This window comes from Callorhinus ursinus, unplaced genomic scaffold (genome assembly GCF_003265705.2).
Source record: "Callorhinus ursinus isolate GAN/ISIS: 27379988/994484 unplaced genomic scaffold, GSC_fseal_2.0 scaffold49, whole genome shotgun sequence".
Lineage (NCBI taxonomy): Eukaryota > Metazoa > Chordata > Mammalia > Carnivora > Otariidae > Callorhinus > Callorhinus ursinus.
In genome coordinates this window covers 6,187,027-6,197,824 of record NW_027397111.1, presented here as the reverse complement: position 1 = coordinate 6,197,824, position 10,798 = coordinate 6,187,027, and positions in this window count along the sequence as shown.

The following is a 10,798-nucleotide window of genomic DNA, read 5'->3' as shown; positions in this document are numbered from 1 at the left end:
CTCACGCCTCATTCCCGAACTCTCCTGTAGGTCCTCATCCGACATCCCCCTGGGACCTGGAGACCACAGCCTTCCTAGTTTCGTTGCAGAATTCTGATATTTCTGTTTTCTAGGTGCCCCTCTTACTCCAACCAATGGCAACTCTGGTGAGTCGGAGGTTCTTTCTATTGACCACGTCTGCCTCAGTCTTCTCATCAGGAAAATAGGTGTAACAATCATAGTACTGACACTGTAGGTTTGTTGAGACTTCAGTGAGCTAATATATGTAAATTAGGAGTTAAGTGCCTGGCATGAGCTTACCATTTTTTAAAAAGATTTATTTATTTATTTTAGAGACAGAGCATGGGATGGGGGGGATGGGCAGAGGGAAAGGGAGAGAATCTCAAGCAGACTCCCACTGAGCACGGAGCCCTATGTGGGGCTCGATCTCACAACCCTGAGATCCTGACTTGAGCTGAAATCAAGAGTTGGATGTTTAACCAACGGAGCCACCCAGGCGCTCCTAGCTGCCATTCTTGTTATTAGGCATCTTGCTTATAAAATGCCTTCTCCAGAGTCCTTTGTTATAAGAATTGGTATTGGCTCCCATATAACCTTTCACCTAGATCTTGCATGACTTTTTAAGGGCCTTTGGGTTTGCCATGCCTCTGGCACACTCCAAATGTGTTACAAAGGAAGTTTCATCCTCTGTCTTTTAAAAACTGAATGGCATTATTGTAACTCTTGGGCACCCCGCGGAGAATCTCCTCCTTGGGCATGCACCAGTGTCCCCTGCTTCTGGACTACACCTGCCACAGACCCAGAAGTGCCTCTGGACAGATGCTGCCAAGACCGTGGAAGTGGCCATGGGGGTGGGTAGCAGAGAACTAAGTGGAGGTGCCCAGCCCTGGAAGGGCCCTGGGCGCAGATAGCCCAGGGATCGTGAACCAGCCTAGCCAAGCTGTTTGGTCCAATCACACAGACTAAGATCTCCTGGATCTGGACTCGGAACATTAGTCGTGGGAGCCTGGTAAGCTGGATCCAAACCAGGGTGCAAGTAGCGACATCGTTCCATGGCCTGAGGTGGGTGAAACAAGGTGACTCAGCCAGGGGAGAGAGCACAACCCAAGGGGGGCAGAGAGTGCCATCGTCATTGTCTTCCCCCACCCCCATCGGGAGAGATTGGCAGAGGGGCCCACGTCTGTGGTCCAGACAGACTGATACAGACAGCATCCCCAGCTCCTGAGACTGTCAGCTGGAGGCAGGAGCAGCCTGAATATTTCACAGGGGAGCCCTGTAGTGTGATCAGTCTCAGTGACATATAGGTGGCTGTGGGCACAAGTGACAGGAGACCCAGCTTCAGATTGAGCTCCTGGTGGCAGCGGCTTCCCTCTACTGTGGCTGAAGGCTGTCACGCCCACGCACCTTTGCTTCCTTATCCCGGTCTGCACAGGAAGGAACTGGGACCGCCAGGCTTGCCTTGTGGCTGGCCTAGCCCAGCACCGTCTGAGAGGAGGAGTTGGGTTGCCTTGTTTCCCACCGGGTCTCTAGGGCACAGGAAGGTAGTTGGCATTAGCAGATGCTCTGTAATTATTTGTCGAATAAGTGGATGAATGCATCAATGAATGAATGAATGAATCCCTGTGTAGTGCCATGATGGGAAATCCAGGAAAGGGGTTCCCGTACACATGGCAGGGAGCTGGCGGGTCATAGGGCACAGTGTTGTCAACAAGGTGAGACCCACCCAAAATCACTGGGGTGGGAATGTGCATCAGGGACCAAGATGCTCCCATGCAGTGGGCCTCAAGGGTCTCTGTGAATCATGGCGCCGGGACCCGGGCAGGTTTGGGCCTTTGGATGGGGAATCCGCGGGCCCAGCAGCTGCGGACAGCTGCCAATGGAGGCAGGGCTGACACAGTAATGAAAAAGACATATGGTCCTTTTGAGAGACAGCTAGTTAGTGAAGAAATTGCTCTGGAAGTAGAATATTTTTGAGGTAGCTGCAGAATCCATAGGCTTTAACCATAGATCACATCATATTTTCAAACACATTTCTCTGTGTCGACAATTTCACTTATTCTGCAGATTGTGCCTGATTCAAGTGCCATAATTCCTGCCAATGAGACTGGAGCCGTGTCATTTGGGTTCCCAAATTGGGTTTGTGTATTGCAGCTAAACGGCCATCTCTTCATTTAGAGGAGGTGCAGTTTGAAGATGCACCATCAATCCTGCCGTGATGATAGATGAGAGACCCCCAGTCTGGCAGGGCCTCCCCCAAGCAGAGCTGGCCGCACACCTGGCAGGCCCTGTCTGCACCTGCTGGTAGTGTTATCTCATGTGTGCCCGTGTGCTGTGGGGATGGCAAGAGGGGCCTGCAGCCACTGGTGGGCTGAGGGGGCAGATGGAAAGAGTCCAGAACTCCAGGGTCATATCTAGCTGCCTCCAACGTTCCTCAAGCCACACTTCAGGAGGACCTGCAGAAGGCAGAGACACTGGGATGCTCTGAACCCCAGGCCGATCTCCCAGGGACCTTGGATATCTGTTTGAGGCAAGGCACCTGCAGGGATGGGGAGCCTGATTGAGTCAGGCTTCATGAGGTCACAGGAGGACACGTGCCCAGACATGCTGCAGTGATGCTTTAAATATAAAGACCTACGAATTAAAAGTAAATGGATAGAGAAAGATATACCAGGCGAACACTAACCAAAAGAAAGCAGGAGTAGCTGTATTAATTTCAGACAGAGCAGACTTCAGACCAAGGAAAGTTACCAGGGACAAAGAAGGGCCTTACATAATAATAAATATGTCAATTCTCTAAGAAGATATAACAATCCTTAATACGTATGCTACTAACAGCAGAGCGTCAAAAGTATTGTCATGTAGTTGTATGGACTGTTTCTGATCCATACTCTTAACTCCTGCCCACACTGTTATCCCTCTGAAAATGGAATGCAAGAAAATTTAGTTACATTCAGAGCTGTCAATGGTCTGAGATGCAATAGTTCAGACTCAGGGTTGAAACAAGGGGTTTGTTCACGGAATTAAGGGATAAGGTTTGGCTTTCATAGAGGGAGGATTGCTTTATATCAGAGCAACATTCGGAGCTGAGAAAATCAGCAAGAGCGGAGACCTGAATGCTCTTGCTGGTGGTTCAGGAGAGAATGGAGAGAACAGGTAAAAGCTGTTTCAGATAAGCTAGAGCTGACGTCTCTTTCCTTCGCCTCCTCCAAGAAGAGCTGGGGCTAGGTCTCAGGGACGGACTAGGCCAATGCTCGCTCCTCTGGGAGAGAAGGAATCAATAAGAACATCTCCAACAAAGTCTTCTTACATTTAAGCTGGCTTTGTTACCGCCTTTGCTCCCATGTAGACCAGCATGGAAGATAAAAAATTGTAAAAGTGTCAGCTCAAATATGTTTCATTCTTCCTCAAATGGCAATTCTCAGCATGTCACAGAGATGCTGGTTAACTCAGTAGCGTAACAGATGGGGCATATGAGCTCAAAATTATGGTGAAAATTTTCTGAAGATCCATTAGCTTCATATGAGCGAGCCACAGATGCTATTGGTGTGGTTTGATGAGTAATAAATACGTACATACATACATACTTGTTTTCTTTAGATGATTAATTCCTGAGGCAGAACCTCTTGTTTTATTTTCTCCCCCAGAGCCTGCTTGTTGTGAATTCTTAGAAACAATGTTTTAAAGAGACTCAGCTTGGGTATTTGAGCTGTTGAGTCTCTCGGCAAAGCAGTCCTGACTGACCTTTTGGCATGGGATGACTCAAAGTAACAAAGGTTCCTGTGCTCTGTGGCTGGAGAGACCACCTCTGCCTCTCCTGGGCTGAGCCATGTTAGTGGCCAACCTACAGAGAGCACACGGGGTGCAGGCAGAGCTTCGTGCTTTCCTTCCAGCATTCCCTGTTCCTTCTTACCCCGCCCTGCACGGAGTGGGCACCTGGCCTTATGGTTGGGCAGGACCAGGAGGCAGTTCCGACTGGCAAACACTGGGCTGTCCTCCGGATTGTCGCTTGTCCTGCTGACTAAGCCTTTCTTACTGAATCTTATGTATGTGGATTCCTGTTCCCTTAGGATTCATTTTTTCCAAAAAGCTCTTCAGAGTTTCATGTAAGCAGCCTTCTGTGTGCCTGGCCCCACCAATCCAATTGGTGAAGAATAAGAATAATAGCAGCTGGGTGCCCGGGTGGCTCAGTTGGTTAGGTGTCTGCCTTCAACTCAGGTCATGATCCCGGGGTCCTGGGATCGAGCCCTGCATCGGGCTCCTTGCTCAGCGGGGAGCCTGCTTCTTTCTCTTCCTTTGCCCCCCCACCCCGCTCCTGCGCACGAGCTCCCTCTCTCTCTCAAATAAATAAATAAAATCTTAAAAAAAAAAAAAAGAATAATAGCACTTAATGTTTATTGAGTACAGGTCTTCTTCCACTTGAGGTGGGGTTACGTCCCCGGAAACCCACCGTATGGTGAAAATGCATTTACTGCACCTAACCTACCGAACACCGTAGCTTAGACTACCCTCCCTTAAACGTGCTCAGAACACCGACACTAGCCTACCGTTAGGCCAAATCATCTCACACAAAGCCTGTTTTATAATAAAATGTTGAATATCTCATGCAACTTACTGAATCCTGTACCATGAAAATCAGAATGGCTGTGTGGCCACAGAATGGCCATGCATGTGTTGGTTGCTCGCCCTCGCGATGGAGCCGCTGACTGGGAGCCGTGGCTGGCTGCCACTGCCCAGCGTCCTGGGAGAGGATCATACCGCATATCGCTAGTCTGGGAAAAGAGCAAAATTCCAAATTCCAAGCATGGTTTCTACTGACCAGACTTTGCTTTTGCACCATCATAAAGTTGAAAAATCCATTGTAAGCCAGGGACTATCTGTATTTGCTCTGTTCCAGATACCGTGTTAAGCGTTTTATATACTTTAATTGATTCAATTCTCAAAATAACCTGTTAGCTAAGATTCTTTTGATTACAAATTACAGAAACTTCAATTAAAGCCGGCTTATACGTAAGAGGCAATTTATTGACTTATGTCACTGAGAAGTCCAATACAAGCACATACCAAAATGAAACAAACAAAATAATGACATGGTTACCTCTGCGTGGATCTTGGTTATTTTCTCTTCTCCTTTTTATGTTCCATATTATGTATTTGTTTACACTAGGCATTTGCTATTTTTTATAATCAGAGACACTTTACTTGAAAGGAGGTTATATAGCATTCTCCACATTGTCTCGTATTATCAGCTGGGACTCTTCTTCCCTGGACTACGATGTCCTCAAGGACAAGGACTTTTCCTTATGTGTCTTTGTAGCACCTTCCTTGCCATTTCAATTTGTGCTCAAAGATATATGTAAGGTGGATTAAATTCACATGTCTCATAAGGAAGTTTTTGCAGTTCCAATTCTTTCAGAAGATGGATGATAATGAGAGAGTAGTTTACACTTGATCCAATACATGATTTCTCAGGACAAACCATGTAACCTCAAATGGAGGTAATAATCCCAGGTTATAGGGAAGCTCAAATGAGTTAGAGCCCTTTGTGAGCTGTAAAATTCTGTCTACCTGGCAGTTGGTAATGGCTTGGGTTTATAGTCTTCTCATTCCAAAGCCTCTATCCAAGGTGAGTCATGTCTATTTCTAGATTTTCTACGAACCATCATTATCTCTTGATGAAAAGATATGGTAGAGGAGAGAGAAGCTGGGAACATCAATTTGGGACACATTATTAATCCCCTGCCATGTGCACGCTCCACACCCACATATCCTACTGTCAGATTGTCAGAGTCTTCTGACGTCTCCTTCTGGAAAACTTGAAGGGCTCTCAAAATCAATAGGTTTGAGACCGAGTTCAGGATCTTGCCTCTAAAACTTGTTCTCTTGAAGTGTTCTCCATCCCAGTGAATCTTTCCACCTTCCACTCTTCTCTCTTCCTCACGCTCCATATTCACACCACTGCTGTGATCTGTCTGCTTCACTTGCTATATGTCTCTGGAATTAATTCTTCTCCCTGTCTTGACGGCCATGACCCTAGTCCAAGCTACCATCACCCCACCTCCTACTTGATCTCCCCATGGAAGGGTTTCCGTTCCTCCAATCAATTCCACATGGTGGCCCAACACAACTCTGATCATGTCACCTGCTCCAACTCTTCAGTGGCTTCCTCACTCTGAGTGTCCAGGCCCCATCTTTAACCAATATGACACATCCCCTGCGTGGTAGGGTACCACCTCCCTTCAACCCTCATCTGCTACCCCTTCGCTCTTTCAGCTCCCCCTACATGAGCTTCCTTACAGGCCCTCCCACCTGCCTCTCCATGGGCTGCTCCCCCAGAATGGAAGGCCATTCCTCTATCCTCCAGTTAATCCTTCACAAGATATGTAACATCTCAAATGGCACGTCTTTAGCATCTGTCTCTTATTTCCCTGACTAGGTTAATCTGCCTTTTATCTTCCATCAGAATTCTGTGTGTCTTCTTCTTAGTACCTGCTACAGTTGCAATTTTACATCATTTGTTTAATTACTTGATTAATATTTGTATTTTCTACCAGATTGTAAAGTCTCTGAGGGCAGTGACTGCATCTCTTTTTATTCCCTGTTGGATCCTCAGCATACAGCACCCAGCAGATGATTGATCCACATGTGTCAAATGGATGGATGAACGAACACATGGGTTGATGCCAGGCACTGTGCTAGGAGCTAGGGAGGCCAGAAAAATCAAGTAATGTGGTTACCCTCAAAGTTCTCGTAGCCTAGAAGGAGGGACAGTATGGGTAGATAGATGACTTCAAGAGATCTGTGGAGACCTTGGATGGGAATAAAATACATACAAATGGGAATGGAAACAGGCCCTGTCACACCAGTGTCCCAAGAACTAATGTGTACACACATACACATACACAGAACATGGCAACACATACATGCACACAAATATGTATATATTCACAGATGTAGAGCCTCATTCCACAACATATTCCCAAGCACCACTTAGGGACGTGAATAGCACCCTTCTGCACATGGGCACGTGTGCACAAGCAAGCATACCACCCTACATCCACAAACACGTCATGCCTGCCCTCGTATGCACGCTCACACACACACGGGGGCACACATACACACTCACCCAGGCAAAGCAGATATTGGTCTTTTATTTACAGGGATGGGAGTCCCAAGGTTTTAAGGATGGGTCAACATGTGGGTGGAGTCTCTGAGAGGGATTATCCCATAGCCAGAGCAGTGTCCCAAGCAGGAGGGTCCTGGCGAGGCCAATAGGGGGTCCAGGCCCAGGCCTAGCAGGGCTGCAGCCCCAGTGGGAATGGATCGTTCCCCCAGAGTCTGAGGTGGATGGTCCACGTTACACCCACTTGGTTCCATGTCTGGGAGTCCAGGCTGCAGCTCAGGGTCATCCTGAAACTCAGATGCTGAGCCTGTGGTGGGCAGAATTGGCCTAAATCCTCACCCACTGGGAAGGCAGCAGCCAAACACATTCCCTCCATTCTCTCCTTTCTCCCTCCCTCCCTTTCTTCCTTTGATCTGATACTGGGGACACTGAGGGAGGAAGCAGGGTCGCTGCTGTCACAGAGCCCACGGGCAGGCACAGCCTGTGGCCAATCACAGGGCAGGGCAGAGGGGCACTAGCCTGGTCCTGGAGGCTTGGGACTGCTTTCAGAAGAGATAGATTTTAAGCCGAATCCCAAAGGACTGGTAAGCACTAGCTCGGTGATCCTGATCAGGGACATCTGCAGCAAGGAGGTCCCAAATCTGCATTTTACAAACACTCTAGTAATTCAAATTGGGGTAGAGGTAGGCGTGGGGATGGATCACATGCTGAGAAATATTGATGTGGGGGATTAGGGAGGGAGACAGGTGAGGGGGCTTCAGTGACAGTCAGAGTGGAGGGGGTGGTCGTCTTTTAAATGCTAGACATTCCGGATGGCCACTCCATGCCATGTCTCTTTGCACAGACTAAAGAAGGGGATACCCTCCCAGGACGCAGACCTGACTCCTGGCGGCCAAGGCTCCGAGCTGAGCTTTGTCCCCAGTGGGAGAAGCTACGAAGGCCTCGCTTTAATGTTGGTGGGTTTCCCCCTGACTACAAGCAAGTTTCATAAAGCCCGCATAAGTGCAACACATGGCCTGCTCCTCTATCAGTGAGTCCCCTTTGCTCTAGCCGGGCAGAGACATCTGGTCCCCCTGACAGTCTTGGGCAGGGGAGGCGTGCAAAGTCATGGGAAGTCAGCCTGCCTATTCCACCTTTGCTTTGGAGGAGTGGGCTATGTCCTGGAGGTCAGGGAGGTGAGAGCCAAGGGAAGACCTGAGGGCAGATGTGAGACAGATCCCTTCACTCCCAAGAGATACAGATGAAGGGCAGTGACCATGTTTTAATTCTACCCTTTTCTCTCTCTTACTCTTCACATTCTGTCATTCATCAGGCTTGATCCTTTCTTTTCTCTCCTTCCCTTTCCCACACCATTACTCTTTTTTTTTTTTTAAAGATTTTATTTATTATTTATTTGACAGAGAGAGACACAGCGAGAGAGGGAACACAAGCAGGGGGAGTGGGAGAGGGAGAAGCAGGCTTCCCACCGAGCAGGGAGCCCGATGCGGGGCTCGATCCCAGGACGCTGGGATCATGACCTGAGCCGAAGGCAGACACTTAACGACTGAGCCACCCAGGCGCCCCTCACACCATTACTCTTAAGTCAACCCTAACTCTTCTTTCTTGCTGGCATTTCCTTCTCCTGCCTTTTCCTCAGAAAACTCCTATTCACCCAACAAAGCCCAGATGATGATTTCTACCTCTTCTCTGTGGCATTCTTTGACTGTCTCAGGCAGGCTACACACACAAACACACACACACACACACACACACAAACACACACACAGCATATCTACATGAGAAACAATAACAGCACTGGTCTTGCGGTCTGAAGACCTAGATAGGAATCCAAACTATTTCACTTTCTCTTACTAGTTCTGAGATGTTGGGCAAGTTATCGATCCTAACTGAACCTCTTCCTTTCCTCATCTGTAAAATGGGTACATAATATTACCTCCTGGACTATTGTAAGTCTTAATAAGACAGACGTCAAGATGGATATGTAGACTAGAAACGCGCATCATAAACGTCCCGTTGTTGAATTGCTTTTACTTCTGAGCACATTACACCCTGATGTCTCCCACCCTACTTAACACTTCCCTTTAGCTGGTGAGTGCCCCGCAGGAGACAACTGGCTCTCGGCCCTTTTGCTCTGTGCCTGCACCCAGGGACCTACAAAGGACAGCCAGCTGAGTACATGACCCTGCAATCCCTCGTCACCCCGTCAAAAAGGCCTTTTTGAGTTTGGCCCACTTGGTGAGGTTTGGACACGCTGTTTTTACTCAGTGTCCCCAGTTTGGCCAGTCTGCCCCGGGGTTAAAGTAGAGGAAAGAGAACTTTCTTCCCCTCCTAGGCCCTTCTGCCTCCGGTGGTTTTCCTTAGACCCTCAGTCAGCTTCCCTGACTGTGGTTCTCATGTGTGGGCACATGGGTCCAGAGCTCTGAGCATCCTGTCCTCTGCTCGCCCTTCCCCCAGGCCTGCCTTTCCCTGCGGGCCGCCTGCCTGTCTTGCTGTTAACATCGAAGGACAAATGCAATCCTATATTTCAAAGTCATCGGGCAGATTTGATTAATTTTGGAAATGAGCAACACGAAGATTCATCACAAACTTTCAGGTATGAGCAGCAGTAAACAAAACCAGAGCATGGAGCGCTATTTATTTATTAAAACAGTAAATTGAACGGAAATGGGCTATTTATTTTGCACAATGTCTTCCACAGAAATAATTGGCTCATTAATCACACTCTCGCTGTGGTCACGTTCAGAAGGTCAGGCTCACCGGGGAATTGAAACAGCGGCGGTGTGTACAGCCCCGGCGGCGCGTGAAGCCCAGTGAGGCTGGCTCCTGGGGGCCCGGGCATGTCCCGTGGATCCGGCATCACAGGAAGGCAGCCAGGCGGCTGGAAGGCAGTGTGGCACCGTGGCTATGGCCACAGACGGGCAGCAGGGGGCCTGCGGTCAAATTCTGGCTACTGCCACTTCCTGGCTGTATGACCTTGGGCAAGCTAGTTCACCTCCGTGCCTTGACTTCTTCATCTATAAAATGATGCTAGTAAGGAACCTAACTTGTAGGGTACCAGGAGTTTGAGTGAGTTGGCAAAGCACTAGCACGGGTCCGGGGCAGGTTTGTGCTCTTACGGATGTTAGTTGTATTTGCTCGTTTGGTCCAGGCAGAGCCTCAGGCTGGGGCACCCTGGTGTCAATGGAAGCTTGGAGCATAAGGTTACTGCGGGGTTCCCAGGGCCCCCAGGGGAGGCAGACTAGTACAGCAGAGGCTAAGAGGTCAGGCTCTGCAGTCAGCCTCCTTGGGTACAAATCCAACCTCTGTCTCTTACTGGTTATATGTCCTCATAAAATGATTTGGCTTTTCTGTGCCTGAGTGCCCTTCCTTCCTTCCTTCCTTCCTTCTTTACTTCCTTCCTTCCTTCTTTCCTTCCTTCCTTCCTTCCTTCCTTCTTTCCTTCCTTCCTTCCTTTCTTCTTTCCTTCCTTCCTTCCTTCCTTTCTTCCTTCCTTCCTTCCTTCTTTCCTTCTTTCCTTCCTTCCTTCCTTCTTTCCTTCTTTCCTTCCTTCCTTCCTTCCTTCCTTCCTTCCTTCCTTCTTTCCTTCCTTCCTTCTTTCTTTCCTTCCTTCTTTCCTTCCTTCCTTCTTTCCTTCCTTCCTTCCTTCCTTCCTTCCTTCCTTCCTTCTTTCCTTCCTTC